Source organism: Epinephelus lanceolatus, chromosome 19 (assembly GCF_041903045.1).
Source record: "Epinephelus lanceolatus isolate andai-2023 chromosome 19, ASM4190304v1, whole genome shotgun sequence".
NCBI classification, from domain to species: Eukaryota; Metazoa; Chordata; class Actinopteri; order Perciformes; family Serranidae; genus Epinephelus; species Epinephelus lanceolatus.
The window spans coordinates 1,873,993-1,891,981 of NC_135752.1; positions in this window are offsets into that span (position 1 = coordinate 1,873,993).

Sequence of the window (17,989 nt, forward strand, 5' to 3'; positions counted from 1 at the left end):
AAGTGCGGTGAAGTTTGTGGACCGTTACAAAACAATTTTTTTTTCGCAAATGCGAGTAAAATGCTTGTACCGTAGAATCCTGTGGAAAACAAATCACTGTAGCATAAACAAATCTAGCCTACGAGTAAAAATAAATAAATAATAACTTCCACTGCTCAAAGATACTCAATAGCTCAGCTAATACCTACAAACCACTGCAGCGGCGCCGACGGCGCATGGAGACTCACCCTCTTGCGATTGGACTTTAACTTATCCCACAGTAGTGGTACCTGAGGTACCATAGTACTACGGTACTCCAACATTATGGTATCATATGTAACGTTACCGTCGTATTTTAGTACCGCGGTCTACCGTTGGTACCAGGCTACCTTGCAACACTACTTCAGTATCAAAATACACGCGGACCCATATATTATCACAAATTCAAAACAGAAAGGTAATTAAAGCTGCGAGCAGCAATGGGCGGGACCTCGGACCCTCGCTGTCGTCCTCCAGCTCACGTAGACAGTGCAAATTATTTGTAAGAGTCAAAATGTTGATAAAACAAGCAATGTCAATAGAACGCAAGGTCATTTTTGGCAATAGAGGGACTTTATATTACAGTACATTACAATATGTATTTAATTTTCAACCGATGTATTAACTAAAATGTACCTGTAATTTGTCAGGTATGGAAACAAAATGTCTTGTCCAAAACATCCACATTGAAATGAAATACACTGTCATGATTAAGTAATTATATAATGTTAACAGCAACATGGTGTCTGTCCTACTGTTAAGAATTGAAGTGTTCCCCATGTACTGTAAAAAACAAAGGTCTGAGGTGACAGTAATGAAAGTTGCAATAAAAAGTCCTCTATGCTGAAGTTTTAAAGTCACCACCACAACGTTATATGATCCATTTCAATGATGACATGCTTGCCCAGAGGCGAAATTTCGACGTAACTGCCTGTTCAATTCACATCAAGCGCGATACAATTTTGCAAACAGCCTAAATGATTTAGCTTCTAAAAATAAATAGCACCAAGGCAAAAGAGACACACACAAATGTGTGTGTGTGGGAGGAGGGAGAGAGGGAGGAGGAGGGAGAGAGGGAGGAGGGAGAGAAGGGAGGGAGAGGAGAAAGGGGGGAGGGAGAGAGAGAGGGGGGAGGGAGAGAGAGAGAGAGAGAGAGATGGGGGACAGGGAGGGAGAGAGAGAGAGATAGATAGAGAGAGAGAGAGAGAGAGAGAGAGATAGAGGGAGAGAGAGAGAGGGGAGAGAGAGAGAGAGAGAGAAAAAGAGAGAGAGACAGAGGGAGAGAGATAGAGGGAGAGAGGGGAGAGATGGGGACAGGGAGGGAGAGAGAGAGAGAGAGAGAGATAGAGGGAGAGAGGGGAGAGATAGAGAGAGAGAGAAAAAGAGAGAGAGACAGAGGGGAGAGATAGAGAGATAGAGAGAGAGAGAGAGAGAGAGATGGGGGACAGGGAGGGAGAGAGAGAGAGAGAGAGAGAGAGAGAGAGAGAAATGGGGGGACAGGGAGGGAGAGAGAGACAGTTTGCTGACATATTGACATATCTCACATTTACATACTTCCTGTTTGTGGCAGAGGGAGTTACAGATTGCACTAAGTATACATAATGTTGTATGCATCAAAAAGACAGCATTTAATTTTCCTGTCAATTACATCAAAAGAAAGGTGTTTGATGAGGCTACTGTGTTGTTGAATGTAACATTTCCTCAAAGATGTATATTCTTTCCTGATGTTTGTAACACTGTTACTGACTTGTACTTGAAATGAGGTGATTTACTGCAGCCCTCCAGGTCAGTCACTTGGGTTCAGAGACATAAAATTGATAAAATAAATGGAAATACTTTTAAGGTCATTTTTAAAGTAATTTAAAACCTCTTGACCAGTTGAAAGCTTGAGTGTACAACAAGTGAATGCAATCACTGTCAAACTCAATTTTAAAAATCTAAAGGTTTCTTATGAAGTGGTGTGACCTTTTGTGACCATATTTTGAAAGATGTAGACATTAGCCATGTGACCTAATTAAACTTTGACATGTGTGACAATCATACAAAACATCCATATTCATTTGAAATCATGTGACCTAGTGGAAGTGTACTTGATGTGTACCAGCTGTTGTGAAGATATAATTTTCTAAATGAGTCAAAAGAGATTGACCTGGAGATCTTGTATTTACATGTTTTTGCTATCAGGCATTTATTTAGGAAAATGTAGGAATGAGACACATGAGCTGGTCAGTTTGGTCAATGTTATCCTGTCTCACACACACACACACCCACACACACGCTTGTGTCTGTCAAAGTGAAGCTTTTGTTATGCTAATTAAGGACTGCATGTGGCTGACAGGCAGACAGAGTGAGAGCAGAATGGGTTGAAAATGTCTCGAACTAGTCCTTCCAGTTCCCAAACCGTGGGTCCTATCTTCAATCTGAAGGCATCACCAGATAGATAAACTTGTTCTGAACGCAGAAACATAAAGCTTTTATGTCTATGGACTCAAAAATGTGAACTTAGTCACAAGTTTACGATGTGTTGGCCCTCATCTTTTCTTACAGAGATCATCATGAGGATTTGTGTCCTGCACCTTAGAACGCTTCTCAAATCCAAACCATTTCAGTAATGACAAAGTCCTTCACAAGTAATGTTCACCAGGGTTAGAGCTGTAATGTGTGCAAGTCTGAAGCAGTTATGATAAATGGTGTAGCAGCAAATATTTTTGAGAGAGAAAATTTGTGAAAAACGTCATCTTACATTGAAAGGGCAATAGCTCACTTCCTGTTGGACTTAGGTCAGGGGTTGCAGCGCGACATGTGTAGGTCTTGATGAGACAAACGAGCCAGTGTTGGTTTGATTTTTCTACGGGATTCCTACCAGTCGCAGCAGACATTTTAGTGTGTCTAGGTGGCACAAAAAAAATCATCATGAGGTTTTGTAAGACATCACCTGGAAGATGCCATTAAATCCAAACCATTCGAGTAATGAAAAAGTTATACAGAATATTTGATAAGGACGCATTGATCAATAATGTGTGTGAGTTTGAACAATACAATACAATATGATAAACGGTGTAGGACAAGTTGATTTTTTAAGGAATTTCGTTCTTTTTAAGGAAAAGAGCATTTTTGAGGCGAAATCTTACTTTGAAAGGGAAATTAATTAACCAACTTAAGTTCTCGGTCAGTTACCGTAGTAACAGACTCTATGAACCTAACCTGGTCGGGACCAGGTTTTTCTCAATGAACCTCGAGTGTCTCTCTGTCTCTGCCCTCTTTCAGAGCCACACACTCCATTTGATTTCCTCATTCATTCAGTCAGCAGGCGAGTTTTGGCGTAGCCTAGTTCTGCCGTCTGTCATTTTAATAAATCGTTAAAAAAAATCAGTATATTAGAAGTCCATTAGGCGCAGTAGGTGGCGACTTTTTTCACTAACATGGCATGTCCTTTTGATAACGATCCCGTGGATGAAGGTGCAGCATTACTGCGCAGAGAATTAAATATTCGTCAGGAGATGGTTATCAGACCGCGCATAGATGTTTTAGCATTTCCACACAATTATCTTTTTGAGCGGTACCGTTTCACGTCACAGTCCATCATCTACATACACAACCTAATCCGTCCTTACATTTGCAACATTACCAATCGTAGTCATGCTCTCACATCCCAGCAGATATTGTGTGTTGCACTGCGTTTCTTTGCAAATGGAAGTTTTTTGTACACTGTCGGAGATGCTGAGCACTTGAGTAAGGCAACTGTGTGCAGGGCGGTCAGAAAAGTGTGCTCGTTTTACGGGCATCTGCCTTCTTTCTGTTGGCTGAGTAGAAGTCTGTGTTAGTTTAAATAGGCTTAATTATTTAACAGAACATGATATAGATGAGAAGACATTTATGTGTGTGAAAACAGCATTATGTTGGGGATAAAACAACTGCACAGTCAAACAGCCACTTAATATTTACTTTACAATGTAAAACATGATCAGAATGAGGTTCCCCCATGAGATTATGCCGAGGTCTTACCTGTTTGAACAATGTTTTTATATTTCATCCTAAACTGCTGCCAAGTGCGCTTCTCACCCGCGGGATTGCACCTAAATGAAATAAATTAATAGGCTACCATTCAAGCAGTTTTCCCCTGTAATATTATTGTGATTGCAAAGGACAACATTTAAACTTACGCATTGACCCGAGCAGCAATGTTCTCCCACGCCGTCTCCCTCTCTTTTGCAGCTGCAGCGGTGTTGCACTTCCTTTTGAAAACGTGTGCAAACTCGCCGTATGAGCGCATTAAGATTTCTAATTCTAGTGGGGTGAAAAACGCTGCCCTCCTCTTCCCCGTTGCCATGGTGACTCGTCGAATCGGGGCTCCATTGATGCTGGCTTTTTATAGTTGTGGTGCATTTTAAACTGTGGGTGCCGTTTGTCAATTTACATCCATGTGGACAGATAAGTAAACTGTGCGCAGATTTGCAAAACTGTACCCACGGTACAGTTTATTTATTTTTCTCCTCCCTGAGCTTCAGGACAATGACCACAAGAGGGAGTTAAACCACCTTTTAACATTATTTAACATTAGAAAACAGATGGGATATCAAATATAGACTGATGTACCAAGTACATTATATACACAGTAAACCTCTGGTAATTAAAATTTGCACACACAAATAAATATCATCCTGAATTCACAAATTCTTTATTTATTAGTGCTGTTTATGCACTCATCTAACTTTTATCTTTTAGTTACAGGACTGATGTTTTCCTAACTAAAAAAACACATTACCCTGCTCTGCCTCTGATTGGCTAGTACTCGCTGGTATCAGGGTCAGAGCCAATTAGAAGCAGGATGCGGGTGGGAAAAAACTCTGCTGTCTCTAGATGTGTTCGAAATCACTCCCTATCACAGATATAGCGCACTATATAGTGTGTTCGCCATTTTGTAGTGTTGTTCGAATTCTCCGCGGTTAATTTCATTCACTGGCTGCATCCCAAGTCTCTTATTTTATACTGCTAACTCCTAACTCCTGACTTGAACCGGAAGTCGTTCAAGGTCTGCCATCTTTAAGGCGGTCTCATGTCTCTTATTCCTGCCAGTAAGGAGTTAGCGTTAGCGTTAGGCGTTAGGAGGGATCTGTTAGGTGCGATGAGTAAGGTAACACGAGAGGTTCCTAACAGGAAGTATTTTTCAGCTTGAGGCCTTGACGTATAAATACCCGCCCCCTACGTCTAAATACTCGCCCCCTACATCTGGCTCATTTGAACGAGATGGCGGAGAAACAGCACAAGTGTACCCGTTACATGCATTCTTTGCAGTGAAACGCTGTAATTCACATGCCTACGTGACTACAACGAGTAACATTAATGATATTTCCTGCAAGACTGTCATGTTGTAATTAAGTTTATTTCATTCACAACCCGTTGCGGTGTTCAGCGGACTGTCAGTGATGTGTGGCTGTTAAATGTGCAGCTGCTCATGTCCAGAACCACACGTGTTGATATAACACCATGCACGCACACACAAACACGCACACACACACACACACACACACATTTACCCATCATTAATTGTCCTGCATGTCATGTGAGTGGAATAATGTTTAATAGGCTGTAGGTAATATTAATTATTAATATTAATATTAATTAATATTATTACTTTCATTAATGTTGTTGTAAGCTACTGTTATTACCGTCTGTCCTGCATCTCTCTCTCTCTCTCTTTGTGTGTCTCTCTCTGTCTCATTGTGTCATGCGGATTACTGTTAATTTATTATGCTGATCTGTTCTGTACGACATCTATTGCACGTCTGTCCGTCCTGGAAGAGGGATCCCTCCTCAGTTGCTCTTCCTGAGGTTTCTACCGTTTTTTTCCCCGTTAAAGGGTTTTTTGGGGAGTTTTTCCTGATCAGCTGTGAGGGTCATAAGGACAGAGGAATGTCGTATGCTGTAAAGCCCTGTGAGGCAAATTGTGATTTGTGATATTGGGCTTTATAAATAAAATTGAATTGACTGAGGTAGACTGACAGGTCTGATATGTCTTATTCACTCAGCAGCTGACTTGTTGAATGATGGCGAGTAGATTTAATAATAGTGATAATAATAATGATGATGATAATAATAATAATGATAATGATGCTCATCACAGTGACAGTGGCAGGGCTACAGACCATTCTTTAACGTCTTCCGCAAATGACTCAATAACAATAGTAATACATGCAAAAGTGTGTGACCAAAGTCATGATGGCGGGGGGGGGGGGGGGGGGGGGGGGGGGTTACGGCTTTGATCAGCGAATATAATGGGACTTGGGGTGTACGCCAAACGCTGGCTCCGTTACGCAGCAGATCCAGCTGTGGTGCGGTCACCAGAATAGGACGTCGCTTTATGTGACGCTTCAGAGTAAGGCTGTCTCATGTCTCTTATCAGCAATCCTCGCTCCTCACTCACAAATACCCACAATGCACAGCAAATGTGAGTGAACAAACGATGTACCCTACATTTTACTCCCGTATACCACAATGCAATGCAGGGAGAAGAAGAACAACAACCACAAAGAGAAAAGAAACGAATAGGATGCTAGCCGGTAACGTTAGCTCACGAGCTAACAATAGCCACTTAGTTCGCACGAGCCAGGTAGCTTGTAGCTCGTGCACTATTGTGGGCTATTACAGCTCACAATGCAGACACACAACTGCTGACAAAAGCTGACAAAACCAAACGTCCACACCATTGGCATTTCAACAATTTATTGACAAAAAGTACAACCACCATACAGTTCAATCATCCTCAAAGTGCCCGGTTTGTTTACATGATGCTCGGCGCGTCCACTTGCGTCACAGGAGTATGCGGCGCAGCTACTGACGCAACGACGTTCAGAAAATTTCAGTTAGTGTCCGAAATCTCGTTCAGTCATTCCCCATGTAGTGCACTATATAGTAAACACCAAATAGGGAATAGTGAGTGAGTGAGTGAGTGAGTGAGTGGACGGTTTCGAACACAGCTTCTGTGTGTATGGGGAAAGGGGAGGGACAGAGGAAACAGGCAAGACAAACTATCCTACATTTAAATAACATATCGAAAATATCTGCTTGACAACTCATTATGGAGCTGGGAACAAGCCCAAATAAGCAACTACTCTTTAGAAACAAGCCCAAAAAAACCGCGACCCACGACTACCAATATTTGTAAGCGACTTTACAGAAAAACAAGCCCAAAGTCGCTTATAATAAGCGGACTTGGCAACACTGCTTTCTTCTAACCGTCCTGTTGTGTATTTTGGCAGAGAGTACTGTGCACATGCGTCGTGCATGCGCGTCAAAACATGCCTGCGCGGATTCTATACTTTCAGAGTAAAGTTTATGTAGTATTTCTAGGTTTATGTACATACAACTACTACAAAAATAAAACTTATTCTGTCCCCATAATTCATGTATTACATTAATAAAATGTTTAATTTTACCTAAGAAACTCTAGTTCTCACTGAATCTTAAAAATACAAGGTAGAAATTATGACAGTTACTCTAATAGAGTTTACTGCACCAACAAGTCATTTTTTCAGTGTAGTCTGTCTGTGGATGAGTAACAATAGTAAATGAAATGTACTTCCTTCTGCTAACTTTCTGTATACTGTACTTGGAGTTGTAGGCATTTGGCTGTCTGAGGAGACTGTGAAGGCTCACCTACCAGATGTTTCTCAGAACTACTCTGATACTCAAGTGGTGCTGCTGCACCAAACTCTCTCCTACTCTAGAGTGAGGTATACCTGCAAATCCCACAGCACCTTTAAAGAGCTGACTGGTATGCCCCCTCATGGCACAAGAGCCTTTCTGATTATTTATGGCATAATGATAGTGTAAGGGAGTGAGTTTATGTTCACCAGCAGAGGGCGGTTTCGGTCCTTTTTGGCCCACTGTAGGTTTTTTTTTTTTTTTTTTTTGTGATACAACTACATTCCATTCAATATTTACATGTTTATTGCAATTTCTTTCTTTTTTCCCCACCCATACATAATATATATATACACCCAGTGAACTGTTTTCATCTTTGTCCAGATACATGCATACATTCTTATCTTATCTGCACCTCTGTATGCTTACAGTCATGAGAATAAAAATGTGCACATATGTATACACATTCAGATTTAATACAAAGATGTGAAGCAAAACCAAGGCACAAACGAATAAAAAAAAAAAACAGCCACCAAACCGTGTGTGTGTGTGTGTGTGTGTGTGTGTTCCTGTGTGAATGTGAATCTACTTCTCCACAAACCGTTCACAATACAATGATCATGTCTGTCTTATTCATAAAATTCATTATTTAATTCATTTGATTCATTAATGGCCTCATAGCTCGTCCACTTAATCCATCGTCTTCTGTGCTCGGATTCTTCATTTCTATCTGTATAACTTACCCTCTCCATTTCATAAATCTCTCTTATAGTTAACATTTTTTAATTGATGGACTTCCAGATTTTAGCCACATCCTTGTGATCTGTTTCATAGCTGCAGTTCTCAGAATTCTATAGAGATACTGATCTCTTTCCTGCGACAGCTCAGGTGAAGATTTTCCTAGAATAATATGCATAGGATTAATTGCTTTTTTTATTTGAAATATGCTCCTGATAGTTGTTATAACTGAGTGCCAAAATATTTTTAATACAGGACAGAAAAAGAAAATATGTGAGTGGTTTGCCTTTGTCTCCCCGCACTTTCTCCAACAATTCGACGTCACAGATGTGTTAATTTTGGAATGTACCTCTGGTGTAATAAAAAATCTTGAATATAGTTTCCATGAAAATTCTTTCCAATACTTAGAGTTTGTTGTTTTGTGAATCTCTCTGCACATTTGCTTCCATTCTTCTTTGTTAACCTGCTGTCCTAGTTCAGACGTCCATTTTTGTTGAGTATTAGTTTCCGCGTCCATACTATTCTCCAGAATTTTGTATATTTTTGACAGCGAGTTTTTTATTTCCTTATTATGACTTTTGCTTAGAAAGGTAATTAAAGGGTGCATTTCTTTTGCACTTTGATTTCTTAAACATTTTGTAAGGTATGTCCTTGTTTGCAAATATTTCTAAAAATTACTTTGTGCCAGATTGTATTTAGAAACTAATGACTGAAATGAGCTTATGATATTGTTGGTCATCATATGTAAATATGTTTTCAATCCTTTTGATGCCCATACTGTACTTTCAAAATGTTATCTGTTCTGTTTTGGGATCCCATGCCATTTCCCGCAAGTATACTAAATCATCATTTATTTTATGAGTTTTGCGTATCTTTTTCCAGCTTTTGTCATGATCCTGTTTTCAGTTAGTTAAGTTACCCATTTTGTGTTCATGTTTTGTGTCTTGTCCTGTACTTCCTGTTTTATTTTGAAGATTCACCTGTCTCTCCTTGTCTCCGTAGGTTTTACTTCCTGTCTGGTGCTGTCACACCTGTTTCCTGATTGTTCCTCCCCAGCTGTGTCTCATCACCCCCTATCACCTCATGTATTTAATCCTCATGTCTTCCCCTTGTCTTGTTGCCAGTTCGTCGTACGTTACAGTCTTCGTCCCAGCACTCTTTCTTGTCTCGTCTTGCCGGTAATCAGAGTTTTGTCATTGATCTAGCTTTTGCCTCACGATTTGGATACCTTAGCCTGTCTTGTTTGATTCTCTGTGTACCGAACCCTGCCTGTCTTTTGTAATAAACCTTGCTTTTGTCAAACTGGGGAAGAATTGAGCCTTTGTGTCCCTTCTGTGCCACGTTTATGATAGCTTTTTAGTGTGTTATCAAGCCATCTGTTTAGTCCTTTGATTTGTGAGTAATCCTTTTTTCTATATAAGGTAATGATTTTATAGATATTGGTATGGACTCATTTTTATGAGAGATGTGTTCTGCTGGGGGGAAACTTGTTTCAATTGAAGTTTTCCTAAATACATTTCCATTTCTGTCTTTTCTTTTATTTCAGACTCATCCTTATATAAATTCTCATAATATTTTGCAAAAGTCTCTGCTATGTCCTCCTTATCGGTTATAATTTTACCGATATCGTCTTTTAATCTAGTAATATAGGATTTACAGGTTTGCTTTTTCAGTTTATATGCCAGGGCCTTAATTGAATTTGGTCCATCATAATGTTTTTGTTTAGTAAATATGAGTTGTCTCTCTATTTCCTCTGTCATTAATTTATCCAGTTCTAAGCGTTTCTTTTTTAGTTGTGTGTTGATGCTGGTATGAGGGTTAAGTTTATGCTTGTCCACCAGGAGTCTAATTTGTAATTCCAGTTCCTTCTTAACTTACTCCTGTTGTCTTTTCTTTTCACATGCATGAGCTATTATTGCCCCCCTTAATACAGCTTTTGCCCCTTCCCATAAAGTTATCTCATTTACGTCCCCGGTATAATTTAATTCAAAGTATTCATGCATTTTTTAATTTTTTCTTTAAACTTCAAATCCTGCAAAAAGAGTTTTGAGTTTAATTTTACCTTTTAAGGTAACTGTCGCATGATCTGATAAAGTCATCGTTCCGATAACACATTCACTAATCAATGAAATGTCTTTTTTAAACATAAAGAAATAATCCAATCGACTATAAGTAGAATGTCTGCCAGAGAAATATGTATAATCTTTAGTTGCTGTATGTAATGTTCTCCATATGTCCATTAGTCCTATTTCTGCACGTTTTTCTCAGTAATGTAGCTGTCTTTTCAGCCCTATGTGCTCCCCCTGTTGAGTCCATCTTAGGGCTAAGGACCAGGTTAAAATCCCCACCAATAATAATTACTCCTTTACCTTGTGTCATTATTAAATCTGTCATTTCAGTTATGAACTCAGGCCTTTCATCTGGGGGATAATAAACATTCATTAGGGATATTTCAGTTGTGTCTATTTTCCCCACCACCAAAACATATCTTCCCTCTCTGTCCTGTACACATTTTGCCTTTTCAAAAGGAATGTGGGCTTTTATAATTGTAGCCACCCCCCTTCTTGCTGAGCTGTATGAGGATGAAAACACCTGTCCATTTGTTATTTTACTTAACGTTTTATGCTCTTCCTGTGTCAGATGAGTCTCTTGCAGAAACAGTATATCTCCACTTTCTTTCTTCAATTGTTGAAATATTTTTTTCTTCTTAATACAGTTATTGAGGCCATTAAAATTTAAAGAAATTACATTCAAGTTACTCATAAGGCAATTATCGATTGTATACGCATGATCTTAAGAAAATTACTTCCTATCCACCTTATTTTCAAACACGGAAGTAAATAGTGATCAACTTCCATGTTTTTGTGCGTGACTTCCGGTCAGCCGCTTTCCCTCATGCTTTCCCTTACTGGAGCTAACGGTGCAAGCTATTTTTTTTCAATTTTCAATTGTTTATGTTAGTCAGTCAGTTAGTTAGTTAGTCTGTGAATTTTATATAGATAACTGTGCCCACGTTTCTGTTATAAGGGAAATTTATTCCCTCTAAACGCCAATAAATCGCACGTCAATCATAAACTATGAACCAAAAAAGCACAATCTATCCCGAGTGAGACAAACTGCTTGATTCCCGTCTCCAGTGTTCCAGCAGAGAACCTGCAGAACCGAATCAGCGAAAAAACACACCGGGCTACACAGCCTCTCTACCTGAGCAGCTGAAGCTGCGGCTCACACCCTCGACACACAGACACACAGACGGTGCTTCTGCATGCCAGCCACACGTGTGCGCAACTGTGAGAAATAAATATGTGAGGTGTACGCTGCTTTTCTATCTTTTTTTCCCTTTTCTTTCTTTCTTTCTGTCAGCGACATACACTCCTAACACAGGACGGGTTGTTTTTATTGACTGAGTTGATCATTAAGCCATAGTGATGCGCGGATCGGCTCTGATAGCACCTGAATCAGCATGTACGCATCAACCATCCAGCCGTTACAACATGATTGAGCTAGCAAAGCAGTTTTGTGTTGCTATGTGTGGTATTTATTCAGTTTTGGGAAATCACGATGTCTAGAAAGCATCAGTGGCTGCAGCTGACAGGGACAGCTAACGTTAACACTAGCAGCAAAGCTAACATCAGGACGTCATCTGTTAAAAGCCTCCCGTTGTCGGATACGACATGAAACTACTCCAATTAGCTCAATCATGTTGTAACTAAGACATCTGCTGGAAAAAAATATTTTTTTCATGGACCGTTTATTGAGTTATTACAGACACCGCTAACGGCTAACGGCTAACGACTAACAGCTAACGGTTAGCCCAGCTAATCTACGATAACCATGTTATTAATTACAACAAGTGCACACAGAAATAGTAATGTTTGTTCAATCATTGTGTTTATAGACTTTACAAACATCAGATTAGTCTAAACGGTGATATAGTGACGTGAAAAATGTGATATATACATATATATAGCTAAACTCAAGGTAAACTCAAGGTAAACAACAAGGCGATTCCCATTTGCACAGTGGTCAAGAGTGCTGGACCGGAAGTGTCGCACAAAAAAACGGAAGCGTGCTGCCCTCTGTTTCGCCTCCGTGTTTCCGTGAAAAATAAGGTGAATATCATTCCATGAGGATCTTTGTATTGTACTATATATCGAACTGTGGAGTGTAGATAAAATGTAAATCACACAAAGGGGAGTGCAGCTAAATCAACCCAAATTAATAACATAATAAAACCAAAACATGACTTCCTGATATGCTACGTTCCTACTTGGGTAGCTTACTCTACTTGTCCATGCTCTCTTCATTGCATGGCAAAATGTGCATTCTACTATAAAGAAAGAACACCGTATCTTTACCAAAACCAAAATTTCGCAGTATACGTCAGCTCTTCCTATTCACCGATAGCCCCTCCCCCTTTTTTGTTTCAAAACTTTTTTTTTTTCCTGTTTTGTATGCTGCAGCACTTGAAGCAAAGAAAAAAAAGAGATTTCATAAATTGATTAGTAAATAGATAATATTTTTCTTATGAAAAGAAAGTAAAAAGGTCTAAGCAAACTGAAATGTTCTCTTTAAAAAAAAAGAGAGACACATATCTATATTTAATCATATGTCAACATACATTTGAAGTTTTGCCCCAGTTTATTTATTTATTTATTTTTAATCGAGTCCCCCTCCCCTCCTCCCTCCCCACACCCCCATCCGAAACACTCTCTCACCTTATTTCAACAAACGGAAAAATCCTAAATTCATTATAGCCCCATCATGTGAACATACACACAGAGCTTTGTAAGCCAATAATATGCCTAAATTTCGGAAGTTTCTGAAATTCATGCCTCAGTGGGAAAGGCCTCTTTTACAATGTAACGTTAATCTCGGTTACTTAATTACACTTCTGCATATTCAGATCCTTCTTTTTATTATTTATTTATTTATTTATTATATAATTCCTGGGGCTTATGAATGCACTCACTTGCATGTTCACATGAAAAAACAAAAAAAAAACAAAAAAAAAAGAGGGGGGTAAGTTAGGCCATTGCTACTTTTTTTTCCTTTTTTTTCCCCCTCTCTCACCCTCTCTACATATAAGAGAACATCTAACTCTCACATACTCCACCTCTCGTCCCACTCCTACCCCGCCACCATACCCCTCACTCCCCACACACCTACCCCCCCTCATCACCCATTCCACCCTGATCTATAGATTCGGTCAGAACATCTCACAGTCAGTCACCTCAAACGGCCCGTCCCCACCCCCTGGAGGAGAGAGAGAGAGGGTAATAGGGAGAAAGAGAAGGAGAGAGAGACACAGATGTATTTCTACGTTTCACATGTTTGTCAATGTCATGATTTAAACTAAACTTTGAAATGATACGATTCCTAGGGAATGTCACTCACGTCTCTGGGCCAGATTGTCCAACCTGTAGCCTGGTTATTAGTGTCCATATTACAGTGGCCCACTGTAGTTTGAGCCTTTTTGACCCTCTGCAGCCACCGCAGTTCAGTTTGTTTTGTGTCTTGTAGAAGCAAAAGTCAAGGTCTAGAGCTGGGCCAGAAAGCTCCCGACCTCGTTCCTTTCTTTTCTAACGGACTTTCGTTGTTTTCTATTAGATATCAAAAACTCATATACTCAGAGGTAAAAAAAAAATCACTGGAGACACGTAGAATCAGATGCAACTGAGTTTAATGTGCTCGCAGGCAACAAATACATCACAACTCAATGAGTCAAGCTCCAGAGCAGGACTGGAATTTCTTTGTCTGCGCACTCGTTTTTATTGTGAAGATTTCTGCTGAGTCATCTTTTTCCTTAACCCTTCCCACTTGGCGCTGATCATAACGGTATCACATTTCTGCTGAGTTTCCACTTTTTCTTTTAGCCCACCATAACGGTGTCACATTTCTCCGTTCTCCCCCTGATGGCCGCCTCTTTACTTGCACTCGTACATAATAGTATCCCCGCTCTCTTTTTCTCCTTTGGAGCCAATTTCACTGTGTAATGCTTTTCTGGGCAGTCTAAAGGCCCATTTATGCTCAACGTTAAATACGGATCCGGATACGGACGGAGCCTTCTGTCCGTGCTCCACGTTCATTTCGTCCGTATTTCTGCACGTTTCCATGAAGCTTACGGATACGGGCCAAACGGAGCAGTACCACCGGAAACCGTGGGGGCAGTGTTGCTGATACGTAGCCGATACGTAGCTCTAGTGAGACACGAAGAAGAAATAACAATTCAGTTTCTCTCATCAGCAGTACTAGAGAAAAGAATTCTCCATCCTCCAGTCACGATGTATTTAACGGCCTCACCGACCACCGGCTCCTACAACGCTGCCTCTTTTTTTGTCTTTTATGCAAGAGGTACATTATCAATATCTCCTCCAGAGTCGCCATGTTTGTTTTTGAGTTTGTTGTTGTCATAAACTTTTGACGCTGGGCTGCCTCCTGGTGGATATATTGGTTAACATCCATGCCAACGTAAAGGGCGCATGTAAGTATGTTCCACATTCCGTCGTGGTCATTCCCTGGCCTGGGATCTCAAACGGGGGCTGGTCATCTGACATGGCACGTTGTGAGTTGTCAGCGGGGTTGAAGGGGTTGATGGGAGTCCACTTTGGGATGTTCATCAATGGCGGCTGCAACAGATTATCAAGAGAATAGTCAATAAAACAAGTTGAAATATTACTCCTATAGTCTGTAAGATTTTTCCAACAGAGAACTTTTCTAACCAGTCAAGAATTGATGAGGTTTTGTTCCAACTGTAGTGTTGTACTTGTTGGTCTCTTAGTCTACGTATGTTTTCTAAAGCTTGAGTCAAGTTGCCATCTTCACCTGTATTCATGGGGATGGCTGTACAGCGCTCTTCCCCTATTACATCACAGACACCTTGGTCTGGGGCTAACGTTGTTTTGATGACATGTCTGTTCTGCACAGTCATTAGGGATGTAGCATGCAACTGTTCACTCACACCTTCCAGTGCTGCTATAGACCAATTTATGAACCTCTGTTGATTGTACCACAAATAGTTCACCCAGCGACTATTATGTGCTATGTATTGGTCGTTCATTATGGTCCCTACAAATGGCATAGCACCTAATCCTCTACCTGTCCCTATCCAGTCATCTCCTATGGCCTGATGTTCTGACGGGATCCCTTCTGGCACGTGGTCCCATGTGATGTATATTTTCTCATCCTCTGGCCAGGGTTTTGGACCCCCAGTTGATCTGCGTACCCTTTGGCCCGTCATCAGCCAAACTTATTATAGTGATTGGTCCTGTCAGCATGACTGGCGCACCAATTCCAGTCCAATTGGCTGACAACATTGCTTTTACCTGTCTATCTTCCTCGCACATCCAAAATATATCTGCTAGGGGATCCGTACCTTTGCTAAGGTCATAAATCCAAATCCATGTGGCGTGAGTGAGATTGCGCCCCATGACGTATGAGGTTTTAGCTGTGCCGCTTACCACCTGGTGACACTGAATCTTAGCTTTTTCTACGGTTCAACACACTTTTGCGATCCAAGTCTGATTAGTTTGCTTCTGGGTGGCACTTTCCCACCGGCACTGGATCAATTGTTCCGCCTCGAGTGTGTTGTTGCTGCTAGTGGAATAGCCAATGTAGCCACTGGTAAAACATATTAGATCTCCACGTGGTAGTTCTAATTAGTTCGGTGTCTCGTGCTGGCGCGTTTCTGGTTCTCCTGCGGGGTTCTGATTTTAGTTCAAGCCATTGCTGAGCCAGTTTTACAGGTACTGTGTGCCCGGTGTCTATGTTGGCACAACCTTCATTGTCACACCAGACTCTTGCTGTCACCATCCCCTCTGCTCTACATTGTGGTCCTATAGACCGGCCATGCAACCTAATATTTCCTGGACCTTCCACCAACACATCATCATAAGCGTTCGACTTATAGTAGGTCAGCTGCACTATTTCTCCGCTAGGCATCTGTCCTTGTTGTACAGCCATGGATCCTAGTGTGAATAAACAATGGTCAATCTGCCCCTGATCCTGATCGCTCTGTTCTGCTCCCTCACTTGGCTTCACCCCTGTCATGATAAGCAGTAATGTTAGTAGCGCTGTCGCTATTATCCCTGCCTGAATTCCTCCTCCTATACTGGTCTGGCTTCCTACATCTGAACTTCTCTGGCTGTGTGGCCTGCTGGTCTGCTGTTCCCTGTTCTGAGCCTGCATCTCCTGTGTCTGCACTCTCTTAGCTCTCTGCTGTGCCTGCTTCTGAGGTGCGGCCTTCTTCTTCTTCTTCTTCTTCTTCTTCTTCTGCAGCTTCCTCAATTTCCTCTGTTCTTGCTGTCCCTGCGCCCTCATTATCATCCCTGCGGCTGTCAGGTGTCGACTAATGAGACTCATCGTTAGCCACTGTGGAGGAGGTGCTCCCCTCCGTGGTGCTCTCTGGTGATACCCTCCCTGGCAGTGACCCACTGCTGTCACTCTGGGCCCTGCTCCGATTCCGCCTGCCCGCCAAGCGTGATGATCGCCTTGTCCCTTGCTCCTGCGGGAAGGCATCACTGAAGGTCCTCTGGGATCTCGACTTGTATGTCCTCTGTGGCCCCTTTCACCTGCTGGAAGATGGCCCTGTGGATATGGGTTAGACTTCGTAAATAGTCAAACATTTCATTTTGCAGTTGCTCCAATGGGGGCCCTTCGTAGGGACCCCTCAAATATGGTATTGGCATGGGTCGACCCGTAAGCATTTCATGCGGTGTTAGATGCGTGATTCTGCTGGCTTGTGAGCACATTGACATTAGTGCAAGTGGTAAAGCATCCACCCAGTTACGCTTGTCCCCGCTATCTGCTACTATTTTTGCTATTTTTGTTTTCAGAATCCCATTTGCTCTTTCTACTGCCTCCTGTGATTGAGAGTGGTAGACATAGCCAAACTTTTGTTTGATGCCTAGTTGCTTCAATGTTTCTTGTATTACAGTAGATACAAAGTGTTTTCCGTTATCCGATGATATGGTGTCCGGCATCCCAAATCTCGGGAAGACTTCTCTGTTCTGTGATCTGATCGGGCTGTGGCTGTTGCTTCTACCCATCGGCTGTATCTGCATATGACTACCAAGACGTATCTCATTCCTCTTACTCTGGACTGTGCTCCCATGTCTATGTAGTCTAACATGAGGTGTCTAAAAGGACCGTCTGGAGGTGGTATATGCGCCAGTGGGGCTGTGAAAACTTTCCTGATGTTGTACCTTGCGCAAGTTTCGCATTCGCTTAGTACTCTATCTACAGTCGCTGCCATGAATGGTGACCACCATGTTGCTTGCAATTTCCATAGGATCTCCCCCCTTGCGCAATGGTCATACCATGCGCCCAAATTATCGCATGTCGCAGCAACAGGGTCGGTAGTACAAAATTGCCGTGACTATCTTGCCAGAGACCATTTGTTGGTCCCTGTACTTGTGTTCTGATGGCGCCATGCTTGATCCACAGTCGTTTTTCAGCCTCACTTATTCTGTTTTGTGCAGCTACAAGAGAAGGCATGGTAGTGAGGAGTTCACAGTCTTGTATGGTTAAATATGGGTACCATTACTGCACCTATTGCTGCCTGTTTGGCTGCTACATCAGCTAGGTTATT